At 33.6% G+C, this 25,204-nt stretch overlaps 1 non-coding gene across 1 annotated transcript; it reads left to right on the forward strand.

Annotated features, from left to right (window-relative positions):
• Nucleotides 1-211: 211 nt before the first annotated feature.
• Nucleotides 212-318, forward strand: LOC128284741 (small nucleolar RNA R71). Its single transcript, XR_008275163.1, has one exon. It is a non-coding gene; the product is annotated as a small nucleolar RNA R71 (small nucleolar RNA).
• Nucleotides 319-25,204: the final 24,886 nt, after the last annotated feature.

Here is a 25,204-nt window from a genome sequence, read left to right on the forward strand (position 1 = left end):
GACTGCATCTAAGTTCAAAACACCGACTGCTTTCATCAGCTTCGTCCTCATGACTTGCCACTAATAATTATTCAATGCCATCTCTTCAATAAATTCATAAGCCGCTTCTGGTGTTTTATTATTTAGAGTTCCACTGGCTACTGCATCAATCAACTACCTAGTGGAGGGATTCAAACCATTATAGAATGTTTGAACTTGTAACCATAAGGGTAACCCATGGTGAGGGCACCTTCTCAATAAGTCTTTATACCTCTCCCATGCATCATATAATGTTTCTAAATCAATCTGAATGAAGGAAGAGATATCATTCCTCAACTTAGCTGTCTTAGCTGGTGGGAAGTACTTCAGTAATAATTTCTCAGTCATTTGATCCCATGTAATGATAGAACCTTGTGCTAAAGAATTCAACCACTGTTTAGCTTTGTTCCTTAACGAGAAAGGGAATAATCATAGGCGAATGGTGTTTTCAAAAATGCCATTTATCTTGAAAGTATCACAGACTTCTAGAAAATTAGCCAAATGAGTATTTGGATCTTCGTCTTGCAAACCATTGAACTGAACAAATTGTTGTATCATTTGACTAGTGTTTGGCTTTAGTCTGAAATTATTTGCAGTAATAGTGGGTCTCACAATACTCGATTCATCTCCAATTAGAGTGGGCTTGCCATAATCTTACATAGTACGAGGAACATGATCTAGATTTGCAAGATTTGCATCAACTACAGGAGGTAGCTAATTATTATGATTATCACCCATCTCCTCAGTAATAATAATAACGTCCTCTTCGTCTACTATATTTTGTCGATTCTACCATACTTCTCTACGGTTTCTGCGAGCAGTACTTTTAATCTCACTATCAAATAATAATGGTCCCGACGTGTTTCTTCTAGTCATAAACTGAAGGAGCCTGCTAGAAGTAAATAAAAGAAAGGAAAAAAAATTAGAATGTAAAAATCAAACTAAAAACAAAAATAAAATACAATAAAAATAAATGGCTAAATTAATAAAAATCAAGTGTTCCTAATATTTAAGTCCCTGGCAACGGCATCAAAAACTTGATGGTCACCAAACTAACTATAGTTAAACTAACGGCAAGCGCACCTATCGAATACTAGTATAGCTATGGTGAGTAGGGAATATTGTATCCACGAGGACTAAAAATACTAGTAATTACCGTATTCTTATTATCTAGCCGACAAGTTGGGGTGATGTGTTTTAATCTAAAATTACTAAACTAATTTATCTAATAACACAATAGAGAATGAAATAGAAAAATAATCAAATATAACCAATGAGATAAACAATACCCAGGAAGGAATCCACCTGAATTTCACCTATTATTATGAATCTGAATTAAACGATTTATTTACTTGTTACTTGATCCCTAGAAATCCTTAAATTATGTTAATATCTTTTTCGAGAGTAAGAACAACTGATTCTAGGTTGATTAATAGAAATCTCTTTATAATTAAAACCCCTGTTGTCACATTAACTCGATCTATGAATTCCCCTATTAGATTTGACTCTAATCTAGTAGATTTATGTTGTCCTATTTCTAGGATTGCATGCAACTCCACTCAATTATGCTAGATTTACTCTTAAACAGGGACTTTTGCTCCACTGAAATAAACACATTAAACATGAATTATTATCCCAGAAATATTAAAACAAGAAATAAGAATACATAATTGAAAACAAGAATCAAATATTTATCATGTAAATCAGAAATCAAATAATAAGATTCATTATAGGTTTCATCCTTCCTAGGTATCTAGGGAATTTAGTTCATAATCCTAAATAAAAATATCTCAAAGTTAGGATAACCACAAGACATAAAGAAACTCAATAAAAGGTCGAAAGAAATTAAACGAAGATCTTTGATCTTGATGGAGATTGTAACACTCCTAATCCCTATCCGTCGTCGGAACAGGGTCACGGAGCATTACCGGAGTTTACAGATCAATTATAAAAAATTTATGTCATTTACTATTCATATTTGAAATCAATCATATCATCCCTTAAATGGGTCCTCGAGGCCCAAAATACATGTTAGAATCAAATCGAGACTAAACAAGAAACTAAAAAAAAAATCGCAAAATTTCAAAATTTTTCTTAGGTGTAGGGGACACACTCCCGTGTGGTTAGGCCGTGTGAGTAACACGCCCGTGTCTTAGGCCGTGTGGGCATTCGATGTGAGGCACATGACCATGTCCCAGCCTGTGTTTAAATTAGGGTAGGTACTAACTTGGGTCACACGGCCAGCCACATGTTCGTGTGCTAGGCCGTGTGGACAATTTAATTTTCGAAAATTAGTTGCAGGATTCACACGGCCAAGACACACGCCCGTGTTTCTGCTCGTGTGACCAATTCTAAGCAGTCTGTTTCTCAATTTTTAAGATGTAGGGGACACACGACCAGGCCACACGCTTATGTGCTAGGCCGTGTGTCACACACAGCTGAGACACACGCCTGTGTAGATAAAAATAGGCCATTTTAATGCTACTTTTTTCACCCTTTTTTATATCAACCTATACACGACATTTCAATACATCAAATGACCCTAATCAAACAATCAACACAAGCCAAAAATCATTTTTTTAAACATAATATATCATAAAGAACTCAATAACCTAAACTTACCGAAATAACTCTATTCATTGATTTACCAAAATCTATTACTAAATACATGCATACTAACATATATACATGTATGTCATTCACAACCATACTTCAAATTTAACTCTTTTCCAATCCAGCCCTATATATGCCATATAAACCATAAAGTGTATAACGAAATCTACCGTAGCAACTGGATAGTGTGACCTGACATGTTGATGATATCCTTCAAACTTCTTGAAAATCTAAAAGGAACATTTAACGACACAAGTAAGCTTAATGAATCTTAGTAAATTCGTTGGCTTTAAATATAAATCTTACCGAACATACTATAGTAATAATTCATTTAGGTAAATCATTTTACAAACATTTCCTACCAATCACAATTTCAATTAACGAATTTACTTATTTGAACTCAATATCAATAATAACTTAAATTCTTCCACAATAATTCTATGTGGCATTTGCCATTTCTTATCAAACCCAAAGAACATCTTACGGATTTGAGTACATCGTAAACAGAAGCCCGAAGGCTGTACAGAAGCACATAAGAGCTAAATAGAAACCCAAAAGCTGTACGGAAGCTCATAAGAGTTGAATAGAAACCCATAAGGGTTAATCTGAAGCTCGGAAGAGCTAAACTGAAACCCAGAAGGGTTAAACTGAAACTCATATGAGCTGACTGAAGCTCATGAGAGCTAAACAAAAAGCAAACACGAAAGTTCTCAAAAAATGATGAGCCTGGTTTACTTGGGTAATTTTGCTGTCAATTCCCCTTTTTGCACTAAACGACTGTACTCAATCTTGCATTCCGTTCATTTCAAACACTTGATTCAATTTCGTGAATTTAAACATAAATTTATTTTTAACAAATGCTACAAATAAATACAAAATACCATTTATTAATTAACATATAACATTAAAATTTAACCATACAAACTTACAATTTAACATTAAAATTTAACCATACCTGAGTTAAATTGTAAGTTTGTACTAGTTAGGGACTATTTTGCTAATTTCCCTTTTTCTCGTTGATCTACTGGCTCTTGATCTAAAATATGAAATTATTCATTCATTAGCACATATTTAAATTCTAATTCACTTCACAATTTATACCTCTAAAATTTTGAAATTACACAATTACCCCAACTTTTATAGTTTTTACAATTTAGTCCCTCACTAATTAGCCCATCAAATAAAATAATTTTTCTTAATTAACATTTTATCTAATCATTCTAAGCTATTACACAACCTTTGATGAATAGAATTTAATACAAAACCCTAAGTTTTAATCTTTTTCCCAATTTGGTCATAAAGTCAATTTCTATTAAAATTACTTGATAAAATCATCATTTAACAAAATTAAAGCTTAAATTCTATGTTAATTCATCATAAAAATCCAACACTCATCAATGGTAACTTTCATAATTACCCATAAAATCAAAAACTAATGAAATAGACAATTGGACCTAGTTGTAAAAATCTTAAAAACACAAAAATTCCAAGAAAAGAGCAATAATTGAACTCACATGTAGTAAAATAAGAAAACTAGCTTCCTAAGGGTTCTTCAATGGTGTTTTTGGCTGAGAATTATGAAGAATTGTCTAGATATTCAATTACATCCTATTTTTTTAACTATTAGCTTTTATTTCATTTCCAATTTTACCCTTGTTCACACTAATTTTGTTATTTCTTATACACACATGCTGTCCAAATTTTTTAATGAATGTATAAGCCTATTTAGTCCTCCCTTATTCTTCACTTAAGCTATTTAATCACTATTTCTCTTAATTAGCAAGTTTTGCACCTTTTTCAATTTAGTCCTTTTTAATTATTTAACTATCAAAACGTTAAGATTTTCTATCGAAATTTTAATACTAACTTAATGATAATGCGTAAATATTTATAAAAATATTTACGATTCAGTTTATGAAATCGAGGTCATGATTCCTCATTTCGAAACCTATTTTACTTAATAGTTTCTTCTAAAACACAAACCACCAAATCAAAAATCTTTCTAACATAATAAATAACATAATTTTTGAACTCACTCACCGAATTTAGTGGTCTCGAACCACTATTTTCGACACCACTAAAAATTTGGCTGTTACAAAGATCCGCTTCCGAGTTGATTCTGATGGCATTCTTTGAGTGTTTTCTTCGATTTTCTTTGATTTCCCCCTTAGATCTTCTTATAATTGGTATTTATAGACTTTAGAATGCTCAGAAAACTAAAAAATTGGGTTTTTCTACGTATTTGGGAAGCAGGATGCGAAATCAACATGGGCTGGCACATGGTCGTGTGGCCAGCCTGTGTGGATCCTGAAAACAGATTTATTTATCCTGTGTGGATTCTGATGGCTCGTTTTTTGCTCCTTTCACTCCCAAATGCTCTCCTCAGTATAGAAACATGAATTTAAAGGATTAGAAGCATCAAATTTACTAATTTACATAATTAATCATCCAAAAACATATCAAGAATGAGATTAGAATATGCTATTTTTATAGCTTATCAAAAATCTATGTTGGAAGTACTAAGTACATAGCCAATATAAAGCATAGATTTCTACGGTCCAATAGAACAGGGCATAAATACATTACAATAGATCTCAACGATAATGAGGATGTAGAGATGATGGTGTTTGGGCACCAGGAATGCGGTGATGTTATTGTTAGTAAAGGTTTTCAACTCAAAGGAAATTCTTTAAAACATCGAAACTTAGTGGAAGCAAACACAAAAGTGAGGAAGCAACGAACGAACAGAAAAGCCACAAGAAAATAATGCACACAAGAAAAATTAATCAAATAAATTAATTAAAATTGGAAAGGAGAGATAAAAAATTGAGACTCCTTTTTTGACTAAAGTGACGGGAAAAGAAAAGAAAAAGAAAACAATTTTTTTATCAAAACATGTTATTTATTGTAGAGTTTAAGGGTAAATTTGACCAAAATGATAAAAAAGAATGGTAAAATTGTTGTAAAAGTAATGAAAAAAATATAATACAATAGACTAAATGTTAATTTTCCTCAACCCATAATAATAAATATATACAATTGAAATGTTATTTGAAGAATATATCAAAGAGCTTGAGAATTTGATTAACTAGTTATTATTCTTATTTTATTTCCTTTTGTTTAAGTAAAGTGAAGTAAATTTATTAAAAATAAGGTTAAAATTGTTAAAAATGTCACATTACCAAGAGAATATAAAATTTTCAAAGGAAATTGTATAAGGTATCGAAACTTAGTGGAAGCAAACACAAAAGCGAGGAAGCAACGAACGAACAAAATAGATACAAGAAAACAATGCACACAAGAAAAAAATAATCAAAATTAGAGAGGATGGATAAGCAATTAAGACTTCTTTTTAATTAAAGTGATGAGAAAATAAATGAAAAGAAAAGAAAAAGAATTTTTTTTGAGAAAATAAATGAAAAGAAAAGAAAAAGAATTTTTTTTTTCAAAACATGCTATTTATTTGTAGAGTTTAAGGGCAAAATTGACCAAAATGATAAAAAGAAAGGTAAAGCACACCAACAGTCACTTTGGTTCCAATAACAAAACAATTACTAAGCATTCAACTCAGTCACTAAACGCATTCAACTCAGTCACTAAACTTTAGAATAACAAAAAACCAGTCATCCTAACCATTTTCTGTTACAGACATAACGAAGTTGTCATTTTTCATCCCTCTCCCCCCTCTCGTCTCCCTCTTGCTACCACTGTTCTCCCATACCTTTCCCTCTCCCCACCATTCCTTCCCCCTACTTCGATTATCTCCCTCTCCCCCACCATCCCTTTTCCTTTGCTAACCCTCTCCTTCTACCTTACCGTCCCTTTCCCTCTGCCAACACTACTCCGATTTCCAACAAGCTTCAACCATCTTAATTCACTCCACCAATCGACTGGCATATTCTTAATTTTTTGGTTGCTTTGTCTTGCGATTATGGCTCTCATCTTTGTTACACCGTTACTCTAAAATCCCTTGCTTGCATCAATCAAATTGCTTCTAAATTATTTATTGCAAATTGCCAATTGAAATGCTCCCAAAATAGTTGTTGCCCACCATTTATACTAACTTTCATTTGACCCAATTTCAATCACCAAATAGCCTTTAACAGTCGAATAAAAAGCCTTCAATGTGCTTTAAAGAAGTGCTTCATTAACCTGCTTGTTTGCTCTCTAATTTATTGTCGATTGAACATGTATTTATTTTCCATTGCACCGACCATTGCTTTAAAAAGGTTGCTGGTTAGCCAAATTTCTTCCACTGATCAACTTTGATATAATGGCTACTAATTATCATTCCTTCCTCACCGGTTGCTCTAATTATTTGCTGTTATTATTTGCTTCAAATTGATGCCCCAAATGCTTAAACTTGTTGTTGGATATTTCTTTTTCCTGTAAGAAAATTTTAGGAGACAGTTAGTAGGGGAAAAGGACAGTGGGGAGAGGGAAAAAGTTGGAGGGGGAGGGACGGTAGGGGAAAGGGAGAGAATCGAAGTAGTGGGAGGGATGGGAGAGTGGGGGTAAAGGGAGAGAGACAAAAGGAGGGAGAGAGGGACAGAAAATGATAGCTCCGTTACGTTTGTAACAGAAAATGATTGTGTGACTGGTTTGTTATTTTTCTAAAGTTTAGTGACTGAGTTAAAAGTTTAGTGACTATTTTGTTATTGGATCAAAGTTGAGTGATCGTTGGTGTAGTTTACCATAAAAAGAATGGTAAAGTTATTGTAAAAGTGATGAACAAAATATAATACAATAGACTAAATGATCATTTTTCTTGATGGATAACAATAAATATATATAGTTGAAATGTTATTTGAAGAATATATAAAAGAGCTTGAGAATTTGATTAACTAGTTATCATTTTTATTATTATTTCATTTTTGTTTAAGTAAAGTGAATTAAATTTATTACAAATAAGATTAAAATTATTAAAATGTCACATTACTAAGAGATGTAAATTTTTTAAAGAAGTTGTGGTATTAAGATTACCTAGATATTTTGAAACATTGGCACTATTAAGAATTTGAGATTACAAATTCTCAAGATATTGTTTAAAATCTAAATATGAGAATCATATATTGAAATCTCTCATTACCTTTGAGGATCTTATATTCCTTTAACTAGACACATTCTAAGTAATATATTATGACACTGTAATACCCCTAACCCATCTCAGTCGCCGGATTAAGGTTATGGAGAATTACCGTTCAAATTGAAACAATTAACATCACATAGAAACAATTTACCAATTTAAAACATTAACATTCCATTTTAACATTTACTCAAAGCATAAAAAAAACCTTCACAAATATTAAACCAAGCCTATGGGGCCTTAAAAATAGTTTGGCAACAATTAGGGACTATTTTGAATCAAAATAGGAGAACATGAAAAATTTTGAAAATTTTGGAACCAGGGGTCACACGGCCGTGTGATAAAGCCTAGGCCGTGTGACTCAAAACATGATCGTGTGGCCAACCGTGTAACATTTGAACTATAGGACACACGACTGTGTCCCAGCCCGTGTGGGCATTTGAAATAGTATCACACAGTCGTGTTGTAAGCTGTGTGTCAGATCGTGTGTGCATTAGAAGTAAGGTTACACAGTTGTGTAGCCAGGCTGTGTAACTCTATGTGACCGTATGGACCAACCTGCACCTGAAAATCAATCAGACACATGGTCGTGTAATAGCCCGTGTCCTAGGCTGTGTGCACTAAGTATGCATTCCAAAATAAGCCCAAAACTATGTCATTTCATAAGTATCAAAACACAACCAAAGAAAACCATTTTCATGCCTTCAAAAATCATTCAAACAAACATAGAGCATACCAAAAATCCAACCTAGGTACCTAACCAATGTGCCCTCATTAACACCATAATTCAAATTCCAAATCAAACTCATATATCACACTAAGCTACTTTGCATGTAACCTATAATATTCAACCATAAACATATACCAAACTTATCATTCATGTCTACTACAAAAAAAATTATAACAGTTTATAAGTAAATGAAATTAAGATACCAAAACACCATCTTGTATACAACTTCAAACTAAAACTAAGCCATATATGTATAAGTAGCTAAAAGAAGGTTAAAAACATTATCACATTGAAAAAAATAGCTTACAAGTTCCTAGTACATGCCATTTATAACCATAAGCAAAATAACCTAAAACTACTAAATTGATGGATGGATAGTGTGTATGTGCTCCAACAAGGTTCCAATCGATCGAGTTTTCTGATGATCTACAAGACAAAGAAATCAACTACGTAAGCAACTAGTGCTTAATAAGCTTGTATAAACTTAAACATAAATTTACCTTTTAAGCTCAATTTATATAAATTTGATGCATTATCTCTTTATTATACTCATGAATTTTTGAAATCCTGTACACATCACAAGTCCCACAAGTTAGTGAGCTCCAGAAGAAAAACATATAATCTCATCATGTCATAAAACACGTAATAGTATCATATCAAATATACCTTTCATTCACCATAATACCAATTTGCATAACTTATCCAAATCAAAGCATTATACCAACATCTTCCAATTCAACTTTCATGATCAATTGACAATTCATATAATTAAACTTACTCTTTTGCGTCTTTATTAACTGTTGAACCAAATGAAACAAATGAATTTATTATGGCATAAAACATAAAAAGTAAGCATATTTAAAACTCAATTCAACCTTCTATTCGTATAATAAACTTCAAACCATTAATATAATACTTATTTAATTTGTGTATCTTTTCGAATAATTCATTGTTCAGGGGATGCCATGGTATCTTTCAGCCAAGATCTTATACCATTCCGACATGATGCCATAATATCTTTTAACTATGGTCTTGATCATTTTCCGGTATAGTGCCATAGTATCTTTCAACTAGGGTATTTGTAACACCCCAAATCCAGCCCAGAAGTTATGGCCGGATCCGGCATGCCACATCGAAGCATTCAAAACATTTTATATTATTGGTCCAGAAAAACTTATTTAGTGTTTTAAAAGATAATTTCATTATAGGGTTAAAGTGAATGGAAGCTGTGCACCAGGTAGGAAACCGAAAAAGAGGTGGTGAGTCCATCGGACTGCTTAAGTACCAAGCTCCCCTCGGATCCAATCCTAGACATGCATACCGCCATTGCCACACCTTAACGTCATGGATATTTCTAGGAAACTGATTTGATTAAGTCATTTTTAGGAAAAGTGATTAATTTTGGAAAATACTTTCATTGCGGAAGCTTTGCTTGTTGTCGTGTTATTTTGAAATCAACTGTTGTTTTTGAAAACGCATACTAAAGCTATCCAATTTCAACAGTTAAAATAAGTAATACCTATCTTAGTAATACATATTAAAACCATTAAAAATAATTAAGCGGCCTTATTACATTTAAAACCTAAAACTTCAAACGTAAATAAAAGGATGTCCAGTTCACGAGAAGAAAATCAAATTTTGAGCGGTGGCCACTCCAATTCCCTCATGACTCCAAGCCCACTATGGTTGGGGATTTCTGCGTCGATGAAAATAAAAGGGTAAGTTTAGGGAAACTCGGTGTGTAAGGAAAACCCATTCAAACCCCAAGTCAGCTCAAGCCTATTGGGCCTAAGCCCATTCAGTAATGATGGTCTTGGGCGAGCCCTTTTCAGATTACAATAAGCGGGCCTTAGCCCTTATTCAGATAATAAAGATGGCCCATAGGCCCATTTCAAAATACATGCAACATCAATAACATATGCAAGCCCATTTGGGAGACTACTCAACCCACTAACCACTACACTCCACCCGTACAGCCATACACTCCATGTGGGAATAGCTCAACCCACCCAAATTTAACACTCCACGATTCTGCCTTCTTTGCTCGATTAACGATAAATTGAGGCAAAGTCTCGAAGCGTGGACAAGCCACTTTCAGTACTTTCTCCGTCAATATCCCAGTCCCATGCATCGAGATAATAACATGGCATGCAGTAAATAACAACAATCAAACATGCATTTAGGTCAATTTAACCCTAGGGGTATTTGGTAATTTATCTACTAGGGTAAAGCGTAAATTTTTCACTTTTAAAGGTATTTCAGTAATTTATCTATTTTAGGGTTTTTCATGCATATTCCTACCTTTCACGTACTACAGAATCACGTACCGAGGGTTCTTACCGAATTGGGCCCGTTGGCCCATCATTCCAAATTTGGCCCATTAAGCCCAAAAATATCAAGGGCACAGAAATCATGCACTTTGCAGTCCAAACATTGCAGCTTACCAAAAACATTAATCGATTCATCTCACGAGCATTCACACACTCGCAAATCTACAAAATACCGATTTTCGGCATTTCGGATTTTCTACTTTTGCCGATCTAGACTAAGAAAGAGGGTGTTAGTTACACACCTGTTTGCGACGATATGCTGACGAGATCCACACACGAACCACCTACAATTGGATTACTAACACGTTAATCTAACTATTCAAATACAAACTACGTATTAACCCCTTACAATATTCGGCCAACCACACCTACAGATCATAGTAAGCTTATAAGAAAACAATAAGCAACTCATTAACAAATTTTTGTCAATGTTTACCACATAATCATAATTTCACTGCAAACTGTCTTCCTGAGCAACAGTCACTAAATTATTTATAACTGGAGCTACGAAACTCCAAATCAAGTTCCGTTAATTTTCCCTGAAAATAGACTCATATATCTTCTATCCATAAAATGTTCAGAATTTTTGGTATGGCCAATCAATACCAGATTTTTCTTAAAGTTTCCCATGTTTCACTGTTTGACTAATCTGACCACTCTTCATTACGAATCAAATTTCTCATTGTACAGAATGAAAAATATGTTCTCGTTTATTTCATTTGAAACTAGACTCAACAAGCTTTAATTACATAATTTATTCAGCTTCTAATTCATCTCCCACAATTTATGGTGATTTTCCAAAGTCACGTTATTGCTGCTGTCCTAAGCAGATTTATTACCAAATTCACTCTTTCACACATAATTTGCATGCATATTATTTAAACATGTATATCACCAATCAATCATCACATATCTATGAGTTTACTTAAGTATAGTCTCTATTTCATCATTTTAAAGCACAACATGTTAGCCGATTTTTCCCCTTAGCATCTAAGGCACATGCATGCTCATTTGTTTGGCTCAACTTCACCTATCTTCCATTTTTCATCAAAAGAACATGAAACAACAACTATTTCCTTCATTTTAATTCATGACCAAATGCTCACAGCACAACTAAAAACCAAAATATGCTTCAAGAGTTAAGGTAGAATCAAGAAGAACTCATGAACATCAAGATAGAAGCAAACTACCATGAATTTACCTTCAATTTTCTTCCCCAAGTGACCGAACATTCAAGAGCTTTCTCCTCTCCTTTCTCTTCTCTAACTTTAGGCTATGATGAAAAAAGATGGACAAAACTTTGTTCTTTTCACCCCTTTTTCTTTTAATAAAATTTCATATTTCATCCATTTAATTCTTTAATACAAAAGACATGAAATTCCAATCATGGAACATTTACCTAAACCATTATCATGGAACATTTACCTAACTCATTATCATGGAATATTTACCTAATCCATTATCATGGAACATTTACCTAACCCATTATCATGGAATATTTACCTAATCCATTATCATAGAACATTTATCTAACCCATTATCAATTTGTACCATGAATTATGGATATCAAGTGCTCATATTGTCTACAACAACATGATGGCTGGCCACTTCATGTAAAATGGGAGGTTTGTCATGCAAATCCTCCTATTTTGCACTCTTATTTATCTAGCCACTTCAATTTAGCCTATAGCATTTTCAAACATTTTTACATAGGTCCTATTTCATAATTTCACTCACAAATGACAAAATTAAAGCATGAAATTTTGCCAACATTCACAGAATTCTCGAAAATTGGGGCGTTACAGTATTTCCTGTTCCGATTTAATACCATAGTATCTTTCAACTATGGTCTTTTCCTTTTCGATTATAATGTCATAATATCTTTCAATCATGGTGTTTTCCTTTTCTAAAATCAATGAATCCAATCACAAATTTATATATATATATATATATATATAGGTATTAATTTACTTCTAGCAATCAAATGAATTACTTTAATTGAAATACGAACTTACCTAGGTAGAACCGACTCCAACATGATACCAACGATTACTCTGCTACTTTGGCTTTTCCACGATTAACGTCCAATTGGTTAGTTTCTTGATCTAAATAATAATTTTCATTCAATTAAATAATTCAAATAGCTTACACAATTAATTTAAGCCTATAACCCTTATCGATGCAAATTTACCAAATTACCCCTAATATTTTAACCTTTATGCAATTTAGTCCTAAATCCCGAAATTTACAATTTATCCATATTTAATCAATATATTATCTAGCCAAATCATACATAGTCCCAATTCTATCCATTTTTATCATAATTTCACTTTAAATCTAATGAATTTTACTCTTTTAACAATTTAATACTTTAACATTAAATTATGAAAACTATTATACAAAATAAGTCTATTTATCAACCATGCTTAATATTCTAGCATAAAACTTTAACAAACATCATTAATTCATCAATGACATAATTTAAAACATTTAACATTTCTGCAAATTAACCCTTAGGTTAGCTAGATTAAGTTACAACGATCTCAAAAACATAAAAATTACTAAAAATAGATAAAAATTCATACCAAGACGAATTAGCTATTGCCGAAACTCAAGCCCCTCAATGGAGGATTTTTGGTTTTTGTTTTTCGGTGAAACCAAGTAAGGAAGATGATTTTATTTTTTTATGTTTTGTTTTATTATATTTCTTTTTAAACATTATGTTAATGTAATAAAAATATATAAAATACACTTACCAACCGTTCCACTTAATAAGGACGGTGTATTTACCATATAAATCCTTCCACTTATGTTAATTAAGTCATTTAATCATTAAAATTTATTAGCAATTAAAGTTTATGTCTTTTATAAATTAGTCATTTTTCTTTATTTAATTAATTAAACAATAAAATTTTCGAACCGAAACTTCACAAATCTAACTAGTAACTCCGTAAATATTTAACAAAAATATTTATGAGCTCGGTTTGCAAAAACGAGGTCTCAATACCTCATTTTCTGAAACTACTTGACTTTCGAGACAACCCACTTATACTTAACTATTTATTCAATTAGCTAAAATTCATCAAGTCGAAATTCAATAAAAAAATAAAAAATTGTAGTTGACTCATATGAATTAAATAATAATTGTTATAGACTTACTCGTCGAATTTGTGGTCCTGAAACCACTGTTTCCAACACCATTGAAAACGGACTGTTACAGTCACACTTATAATGTGGATGAAAACAAATATATGATATATTTATTAAAAATTGACATGAAAGTCATATATAGCTTTGTATGAAATGATAAAGATGAGAGAGTGAATGTTATGGTGTCTTAGTCTTAGGTTCAAATCATATCACATATATTTTGGATTTTATATAAAAAGACTCTTAAAATAATATTTATTGTTTTGTTAAGATGAAGACCGTTTAGCAATTAACAAATGAATTGGAACCCTGTTATGGGTGACACAAACTCAATAAGAGCGTATTTAAGGAGGATAGGTAGGGGCCTTGGCCCCTCAAAAATGAAAAATTGTTATTTGAATCCCCTCATAAATAATGAAATTATAAATTAATATATGATGAAATTTCACTTTGACCCCTCAAAATGAAAAATATATTTTAATCCCTTTAAAATTATGTCATTATAAATTAATAAATGATAAAATTATGTTTTGATTTCTCAAATATTTATAATTAATTTTTCACCCTTCCTAAAAAGTTTTCTAGATTCACCTTTGTAACTCAATCAAAATCGCATGAAAAATCTTATGGTGTAGTCACATATATTTTCTTGAAAACAATTTTATTTGAAGCATAAATCCTTTTTTTTTGGTCAAAAAACAGGGTATCCATCACAGGTGCTCTCCAAAGAGGCAAACAACTGGCCATAAAATGTGCTTCATTCCCATGAGCGAGGATCAAACCCCTAACCTTATGACTAAGGGATGAGGTGAGGAACCACCACATCACATCTCATGATTAACGTAAAAATCTTTTTATCTTCTATATAATCGAGAATAATTCTTGAAGAAAGATTAAAAAAGAGATCTGAATCAATACAAGACATATACTCTGTAATATCCTAAATTAGGGCTTAATCGGAATAGTGGTTTCGTGACCACAAATCCGAGATAGAAATAATTATTTTACAATGATTTTGATGTTTATGATATGATTGCATGATTGTGTGAAAATTTCGTGATGAAATTCTATGCCTAAAGTGCTTAAATTGAAAGTAGGGACTAAATCGAATAAGTTGCAAAACTTGCATTCTAGAAGTTTTTAGTATGAAATTGTTTTGGAATATTAATGAGGAGGTCTTAAATAGCAATTTTACCAATTTTAAGTTCATGGACAAAATTAGGACATGGAAGGAATTTTGGAAAGTTTAGTAGTAAGGGTATTTTGGTCATTTAGTTATCAAAATGAATTAAAAACAAAATTAAAAGCCAATTTTGTCCATCTTCTTCATTAGGCCGAAATTTCAAGGGTTCTCCATAGCTAGGGTTTGTTTCAAGCTTCCAAGCTCCATAATCAAGAAAGACGTGGAATCGACCTCAATCGAGGAAAAGAAAAGATTGTGGACTAAATTGCAAAATCTTTGTATTTTGGTACCAAGGTAAGTTCATGTGTAAATAATGTAGCATAATTGTTATTTTTAAGTTATTGATATTAATTATGTGTTATGCTGAATTTTATTATGAAATGTATGCTTTGTGGTTAATTTCAAATAATATGTAAATTATGTGAACTACTTGTTAAATATAATTGTTACCTGAGTATTGATTTGGCATTCTACGGAAGACGGCAAGGATAAGTGTTCGAGGAAAAGCCCGTTTGAACCTTAGGAATAGATTAGGATACAAGTGACATGTCACTAGGATGGTTGAGCATCCGAACTCGTTGAGTTGAGTCCGAGTTCACTTATGGATGCGAATGTCCGAACTCGTTGAGTTGAGTCCGAGTTCGTGAGATGTAACTAGGCATCCGAACTCGTTGAGTTGAGTCCGAGTTCACTTATGGATGCGAACGCCCGAGCTCGTTGAGTTGAGTCCGAGTTCGCTTATGGGCGGGTTACATGATTGCTTGATTGAATATGTGGCACTTATGTGCAAGTTATCCATGTATCCAATTATATTCGATGTGTTCAACGGTAAAGTTCTACTCAAATGGAGGAAAATTTCGAGATGTAAAGAGACGTATTGGTAAGTGATATGAAATGGATATTTTGGACAGGTATGTATTTAACCCTCGGGTTGAGTATTGATACAACCACGATAAGGTAATAAGATGATGAAGAATGATTAAAATGTGATATGTGTTTTAGTGATGTATGCTAATGTTGGTGGTATAACTGTTTGTTATGTTACTTATTATTTGCATATGAACTTACTAAGCATTTATGCTTACTCCTCCTTCTTACTCATTGTAGTTTTGGACAAGCCACTCAGAGTCGGGATAGGTCGAAGGCTCATCACACTATCCGAAGATTTTTGGTAAATGGCTTGTAAATTTAAGTATGGCATGTATAGCAATATACCCATTTTGTGTAAATGATCTTATGGTATGGTTGTGAAATGGTTGAGGAAATGCTTGATAATGATAAATTATGAAAATGGTTAGTTTAGATTATGTTTGATGTTAAGGAAAACTATTAAGATACTTAGTGCATAAAACTCATAAAAGGATGAAATTTACCATAAATGAATACTGCAGCAATACTAACGCGAGTTTGAAAATTTACTAAAATCATAGAAATTGAATTTGGTGGTGAAATACATATCAAATTGAAGCTTATTATGTCTAGTTTCACATGAAACAAATGAAACAAGTAAAGGAAGTATATGTTAGAAGATATTTTAATTTTAGTGAAACAGAGTCATAGCAGTTTCTGAATCCCTGTTCCTACTTTATAAATTCACCATAAATTGTAAAGATATAATTAGGTGGTGTATTTTATATCCTCAGAATCCTTATTGAGTCTAGTTTTATTATAAACAAACCTCATAGTAATATGAATTTTTACAGAGAGAAATGTGGTTCGTAGTAAGCAGAGGTCAGACCAGTCGAGTCTTGAAACAGGGGTAACTTTAACTAATAAACTGTACTAATTGGCCCAACCAAAATTCTAAAAAAATTAGTAGATAGTTTTATGAGTCTAGATTCAGGAAAAATTTACGGATCTTAATTTCGAGTTTCAGAACTCGAGATATGATTTTTCTTGTGACTGTGACGCAAGTAGCTTAAAAGTCGTGAATGTAGAAACAAATAATTCAAAGTTCTAAAATGTTAAACTAAGCTTAGTAACACCTCATACTCGACTCGTGACGGTCTCGGGTGTGGGGCGTTACATTTAGTGGTATCGAGCAGGTTTAGTCGGTTCTCGGACTACGTGTTGTATGTACGGATTTTGCTATACATGCCATATGTATGAATTGTGATAGTGTGACGACTTGACCTTTTTAAATGAAATTTTTTATATAGTAAATGGATCCCGATCCATTGTGGCGAGATGAAGTCTGAGTAATGCGTCACTCCGATGATGGAGCAGCGCCGATGAAAACCCACCCCTATTGTTGGTTAGGGAGGAGGGAAAGGGATCGGAAGCCTTTCTCCAAATGATGAGTGCATGGTACATCGAGTTCGTTCAGACGAACCCAAATGTACGACCTCCCCACCTCCCCAATTCCTCAACCTATGCCTCCAATGCCTCAAGGAGTGGATATGATAAAATTTCACAGAACCCCGTTGATAGAATTAAGTAAACAAGGGGTGAAGAATTTAGAGCAAATATTGATGATGATGCGAGAAAGCGAGTTCGGCTTGAAAATTCTATCCGGGTATTTGATGAATTATCTTGTACACTGAAGAATGTTTGAAATGTGCTACATCTTTGTTGAGAGATTCACCTATAATTGGTGGAAGACTTTGATTTGGTGGTACCGAAAGAGAGGGTAACACGGGAATTCTTTCAAGAAGAGTTTGGAAGAAATATATTAGTGAAAGATTTATTGATCGAAATGTAAAGAGTTTCTTGAGTGAAGCTAGGTAATATGACGATCTCGAATATGAAAGAGAGTTTGTTCGATTAAGTAAGTATGCGGGAATATGTTCCTCTGAAGCCAAGATGTGCCGACGATTTGAAGACGGGCTTAACGAAGACATTAAGGTATTTGTTGGGATCCTTGAACTAAAAGAAATGGTGGTACTTGTCGATCGAGCTTGCAAGGTGAAGAATTATCAAGGAAAAGAAAAGGTAGAATCAAACACGAAATTGGAAGAAAAGACCAATGAGTAATGCACCCTCACAAAGAAACCGGAAAGTCAAAAATATGAATCCTCGTTCCCAAGTTTCATTTGGGCAATCATATGGAAATTTTAAGAAGCGAAATGTGGGTCCTAAATCTCGGACTACTTGCGGCTAGTGTGGGAAATACGAGATTTGTTAAACCCGAGTGCCCGGTGTGGTAGAAATCATTTTGGTCCGTGCAGAGCAAATGAATGTTTTCGATGTGGTTCTCCGGATCATTTTATTAGAGACGCGAGAGAGAGAGCCGAGAAAGAAAAATTTCGAATGTAAAAGCTAGTGGTGCAGACTCGAGGGAAGGTATCCGAGAAAAGTTAGAAGTGAAACAAGCAGTAAGAATGTAGCCAGGGATGCACCGGTTAGACCTGAAGGAAGGGCTCCGGCTAGAACTTATGCTATTAAAGTGCGTGAAGATGCTTCCTCACCGATGTGATTACCGTACATTTTCTCTATAATGTTAATGTTATTGCTTTGATTGATCCGGTTCTACTCATTCATATGTGTGCATGAAATTGGTGTCTAGTATGAATATACCGTTGAGAATGCGAATTTATGATTAGAGTGTCGAATCCGTTAGGCAAATGTGTGATTTGTTGATAAAGTATGTAAGAAATGTCCTTTAATGATTCGGGATCATTACTTTCCTACCGACTTGATGTTGTTGCCGTTTGATGAATTTGATGTTATTTTGGGTATGGATTGGTTGACATTGCATGATGCTATAGTAAATTGCAAAGAAAAGGTTATAGAATTAAAGTGTGGAAATGGTGAAACTCTCGGGTTGAATCAGATAAATCGAGGCATTGCCTAGTGTGATTTCTTCAATGTCGGCTCAAAGATATCTCGAGAAAGGGTTATGAAGCTTATTTGGCGTATGTAATTAATACAAAAGAAGTTGAAAAGAAAGTTGAATCGGTCTTGGGTTGTGTGTGAATTTGCGGACGTATTTCGGAAGAATTGCGGGTTTGCCTCCGGTCGTGGAAGTAGAATTTGGTATTGATTTGATACCGAACACTCCGATCTCGATTGCTCCATATAGAATGGCACCAACAGAGTTGAAAGAATTAAAGTCGCGATTGCAAGAGTTGGTGATAAAGGCTTTGTGAGACCGAGTTTTTCACCTTGGGGTGCTCCGTGTTATTTGTGAAAAGAAGGATGGTTCTATGAGATTATGTGTTGATTATCGGCAGTTAAACAAGGTGACAATCAAAACAAGTATCCGCTTCGAGAATTGATGATTTGTTTGATCACTAAAAGGAGCGACATGGTTTTCAAAGATTGACTTGAGATCCGGTATTACCAACTACGGGTAAAGGAGTCGGATGTACCTAAAAGCGCTTTTAGAACAAGGTATGGTCATTATGAATTTTTAGTTATGCCATTCGGATTGACAAATGCTCCGCTTGTGTTTATGGATTTAATGAATCGCATATTTCGGCCATACTTGGACAAATTTGTTGTGGTGTTTATAGATGATATTTTAATTTATTCAAAAGATGAGACGAACATGTTGAGCATTTGAGGATAGTTTTACAAACTTTGAGAGATAAGCATTTGTATGCTAAGTTTAGTAAAAGTGAATTTTGGCTCCGGAAGTTGGATTTTGGGTCATATTGTTTCGGTGATGGTATACGGGTTGATCCTAGTAAAATTTCAGCCATTGTTGATTGGAAACCACCAAAAACGAATCGAAGTTAGAAGTTTCTTGGGGCTAGCTGGGTATTATCCGCGGTTTGTAAATGGATTTTCTATAATTGCTGCTCCTATAACTAGATTACTCCGAAAGGATGTTAAATTTGAATGGACGGAAGAATGTCAACAGAGTTTTGAAGAATTGAAAAGTTATTAACAGAGGCACCGGTGTTAGTACTGACCGAATCGTAAAGAATTTGTGGTGTATAGTGATGCTTCTCTAAATGGTTTGGGGTGTGTGCTCATGCAAGAAGGAAAAGTGGTGGCATATGCTTCGAGGCGTTAAAACCTCATGAGAGGAATTATCCTACTCACGATTTGGAATTGGCTGCGGTGGTGTTTGCTTTGAAAATTTGGCGACATTATTTGTATGGTGAAAAATGTCGGGTATATACCGACCACAAAAGTCTTAAGTACTTGATGTCACAAAAAGACTTGAATTTGAGACAACGAAGATGGTTGGAGTTGTTGAAAGATTACGAGCTTGTTATTGATTATCATCCGGAAAAGCGAATGTGGTTCTTGATGCTTTGAGCGAAAGTTGTTGTTTGCTTTGAGAGTTATGAACACTCGGTTGAAAGTGTCAAATGATGGTTCGATTCTAGCAGAGTTAAGAGCAAAACCAATGTTTTTACAAGAGATTTCTGAAACTCAGAAAAATGATCAAGATTTGCTAGCCAAAAGAAAACAGTGTGAAGCTGATACGGGATCAAATTTCAGAATTGGTTCTGATGGGTGCTTAATGTTTAAAGATCGGATTTGTGTATCAAGAATGAGGAATTGATTCAAAAGATCCTACAGAAGCACATAGTGGTTATTTCTCGATTCATCCGGGTAGTACGAAAATGTATAATGACTTGAAGAAAATGTATTGGTGGAATGGAATGAAAAGAGATATATCGAGTTTGTGTCCAAATGCTTAATTTGTCAACAGTGAAAGTGAACACCAAGTACCTTGAGATTACTCCACCTATTATGGTTCCTGAATGGAAATGGGATCGGATTACTATGGATTTTGTTTCAGATTGCCATTGACTCCGGAAAGAAAGATGCCATCTGGGTAATAGTTGACTGATTAACTAAGTCGGCTCATTTTATCCCGGTACGTACGGATTATTCTCTTAACAAGTTGGCTGAACTGTATATTAAAGAAATTGTTAGATTACACGGAATACCATTATCGATTATTTCAAATAGAGATCCAAGGTTTACCTCGCGGTTTTGGCAAAAGTTGCAAGACGCGTTAGGTACGAAGTTAAATTTCAGTACTGCTTTTCATCCACAAACTGATGGACAATCAGAGAGAGTAATTGATTCTTGAAGACATGCTCGATGTTGTGTATTGGAATTTCAAGGAAGTTGGGAAAGATATTTGCCGTTGGTAGAATTTGCTTACAACAATAGCTATCGACGAGCTTGAAAATAGCACCTTATGAAGCATTGTATGGTCGCAAGTGTCGAACGCCTTTGTATTGGACTGAACTCAAGGAAAATCAGATTTATGGAGTTGATTTAATAAAAGAAATCAAGAAAAGTGAAAATAATTCGAGATTGTTTGAAAGTCGCTCAGATAGATGTAAATCTTATGCGGACCTAAAGCGAAAAGACATTGAGTTTCAAGTTGGTGATAAGGTATTTTAAAAGTGTCTCCATGGAAGAAAGTCCTTAGATTTGGACGAAAGGGCAAGTTAAGTCCGCGTTTTATTGGACCGTATGAAATAATTGAAAAGTTGGACCAGTAGCATATCGGCTAGCTTTACCACCGAATTAGAAAAGATTCATGATGTGTTTCACGTATCTATGTTACGTCGGTATCGTTCAGATCCTTCACATATAATTTCACCGACAGAAATTGAACTGCGACCTGATATGACTTATGAAGAAGAACCGATTAAGATTTTAGCTCGAGAAGTCAAACAACTAAGAAATAAAAGTGTTGCACTTGTGAAAGTGTTGTGGCAAAAGCATGGGGTAGAAGAGACTACATGGGAAACTGAAGAAACTATGAGAAACCAATACCCACACTGTTATAGGTAAGATTTTCGAGGACGAAAATCTTTAAAAGGGGGAGAGTTGTAATATCCTAAATTAGGGCTTAATCGGAATAGTGGTTTCGTGACCACAAATCCGAGATAGAAATAATTATTTTACAATGATTTTGATGTTTATGATATGATTGCATGATTGTGTGAAAATTTCGTGATGAAATTCTATGCCTAAAGTGCTTAAATTGAAAGTAGGGACTAAATCGAATAAGTTGAAAAACTTGCATTCTAGAAGTTTTTAGTATGAAATTGTTTTGGAATATTAATGAGGAGGTCTTAAATAGCAATTTTACCAATTTTAAGTTCATGGACAAAATTAGGACATGGAAGGAATTTTTGGAAAGTTTAGTAGTAAGGGTATTTTGGTCATTTAGTTATTAAAATGAATTAAAACAAAATTAAAAGCCAATTTTGTCCATCTTCTTCATTAGGCCGAAATTTCAAGGGTTCTCTATAGCTAGGGTTTGTTTCAAGCTTCCAAGCTCCATAATCAAGAAAGACGTGGAATCGACCTCAATCGAGGAAAAGAAAAGATTGTGGACTAAATTGCAAAATCTTTGTATTTTGGTACCAAGGTAAGTTCATGTGTAAATAATGTAGCATAATTGTTATTTTTAAGTTATTGATATTAATTATGTGTTATGCTGAATTTTATTATGAAATGTATGCTTTGTGGTTAATTTCAAATAATATGTAAATTATGTGAACTACTTGTTAAATATAATTGTTACCGAGTATTGATTTCGCATTCTACGGAAGACGGCAAGGATAAGTGTTCGAGGAAAAGCCCGCTTGAACGTTAGGAATAGATTAGGATACAAGTGACATGTCACTAGGATGGTTGAGCATCCGAACTCGCTGAGTTGAGTCCGAGTTCACTTATGGATGCGAATGTCCGAACTCGTTGAGTTGAGTCCGAGTTCGTGAGATGTAACTAGGCATCCGAACTCGTTGAGTTGAGTCCGAGTTCACTTATGGATGCGAACGCCCGAGCTCGTTGAGTTGAGTCCGAGTTCGCTATGGGCGGGTTACATGATTGCTTGATTGAATATGTGGCACTTATGTGCAAGTTATCCATGTATCCGAATTATATTCGATGTGTTCAACGGGTAAAGTTCTACTCAAATGGAGGAAAATTTCGAGATGTAAAGAGACGATTGGTAAGTGATATGAAATGGATATTTTGGACAGGTATGTATTTAACCCTCGGGTTGAGTATTGATACAACCACGATAAGGTAATAAGATGATGAAGAATGATTAAAATGTGATATGTGTTTTAGTGATGTATGCTAATGTTGACTGGTATAACTGCTTGTTATGTTACTTGTTATTTGCATATGAACTTACTAAGCATTTATGCTTACTCCTCCTTCTTACTCATTGTAGTTTTGGATAAGCCAGCTCAGAGTCGGGATAGGTCAAGGCTCACCACACTATCCGTAAGATTTTTGGTAAATGGCTTGTAAATTTAAGTATGGCATGTATAGCAATATACCCATTTTGTGTAAATGATCTTATGGTATGGTTGTGAAATGGTTGAGGAAATGCTTGATAATGATAAATTATGAAAATGGTTAGTTTAGATTATGTTTGATGTTAAGGAAAACTATTAAGATACTTAGTGCATAAAAACTCATAAAAAGGATGAAATTTACCATAAACAGAATACCGCAGCAATACTAACGCGAGTTTGAAAATTTACTAAAATCATAGAAATTGAATTTGGTGGTGAAATACATATCAAATTGAAGCTTATTATGTCTAGTTTCACATGAAACAAATGAAACAAGTAAAGGAAGTATATGTTAGAAGATATTTTAATTTTAGTGAAACAGAGTCATAGCAGTTTCTGAATCCCCTGTTCCTACTTTATAAATTCACCATAAATTGTAAAGATATAATTAGGTGGTGTATTTTATATCCTCAGAATTCTTATTGAGTCTAGTTTTATTATAAACAAACCTTATAGTCATATGAATTTTTTACAGAGAGAAATGTGGTTCGTAGTAAATAGAGGTCAGACCAGTCGAGTCTTGAAATAGGGGTAACTTTAACTAATAAACTGTACTAATTGGCCCAACCAAAAATTCTAAAAAAAAATTAGTAGATAGTTTTATGAGTCTAGATTCAGGAAAAATTTACGGATCTTAATTTCGAGTTTCGTAACTCGAGATATGATTTTTCTTGTGACTGTGACGCAAGTAGCTTAAAAGCTGTGAATGTAGAAACAAATAATTCAAAGTTCTAAAAATGTTAAACTAAGCTTAGTAACACCTCATACTCGACTCCGGCGATGGTCTCGGGTGTGGGGGCGTTACATACTCCCTTTATTTATCAATGTTAAAATGGAAAATATAAAGGTAAAATAAAAGAGAAAAAGAACGACATAATTAATATACAAAATTGTTGGTAACCAATGGTTTTCAATTGCATGTGGTTAAGAATAATAATGATAATTCTATATTTGATTTGGTGATAAGAATGCTCATTTATAAAATTCATTTAGGTTTGAGCTTTATGGAGTAAATGGTAAACTTTTATTTAGGCAACTCATTTTGAACGTAGTGTGTCAACTACTAAACTTTTATCCAAATTTTATTAAAGGTCTTAATATGTAGGCTTTTCTTTGTATTTGCATGATTTGATATTTTTAATAATATTTTGGAACAAATTACAAATGGAAAGGGGATAAAAGGTTTAACTATTGCTCCCTTATGTTGTTAGCATATGCTTATATGATCAGATGTTTAATAATCATAGTTGATTAAGCTTTGTCTTAATTGATATCACTACAATAAGATAGGTCTAGTGTGGCACTTTTTTTGACTTAGGACGATGCAAAAAATGTTGGCATAAGTCATTCTAACGCTTTCAAAAACGTCGCTGTTAGCACTTTTGACATAGGTGTCGCGACACTTTTGAAAAAATGTTGGCATAATTCAACATTGGCCAAACTTTATTGAAGAGTTGGCAAAGACCTAGTCAAGGTCGATCTTTAGAAAAGGTTAGGATAGAAGGAAATAGACGACCCAAAAAATGTCAGAATAAAGCATTCATTTGCCGACTTTTAAAGAGTTGGCTCATACCCTTGTCAAAGGCGACTTAAAAATAGTCGGGTTAGGTCGTACTTACGCCAGCGTTATAAAGTTTGTACTAGACGCAATCAAAATTGACTAAAAAAAGGTTGGGATCAACCATTCTATGCCAACATTAAAAAAGTTGGGATAGACTCGTCTAAGGCAACCTTAAAAAGGTTGGGATAGAATTTATATGCATCAACACCTTACATAGTGAGCTTAGGTCCCATGTTTTTTACAAATTTTTTTCCTGACTTTTGAAGAGGTTATTTTGGTGAAATATGAACAACTTTGTA

The sequence above is a fragment of the Gossypium arboreum genome, chromosome 11 (assembly GCF_025698485.1).
Source record: "Gossypium arboreum isolate Shixiya-1 chromosome 11, ASM2569848v2, whole genome shotgun sequence".
Taxonomy (NCBI): Eukaryota; Viridiplantae; Streptophyta; class Magnoliopsida; order Malvales; family Malvaceae; genus Gossypium; species Gossypium arboreum.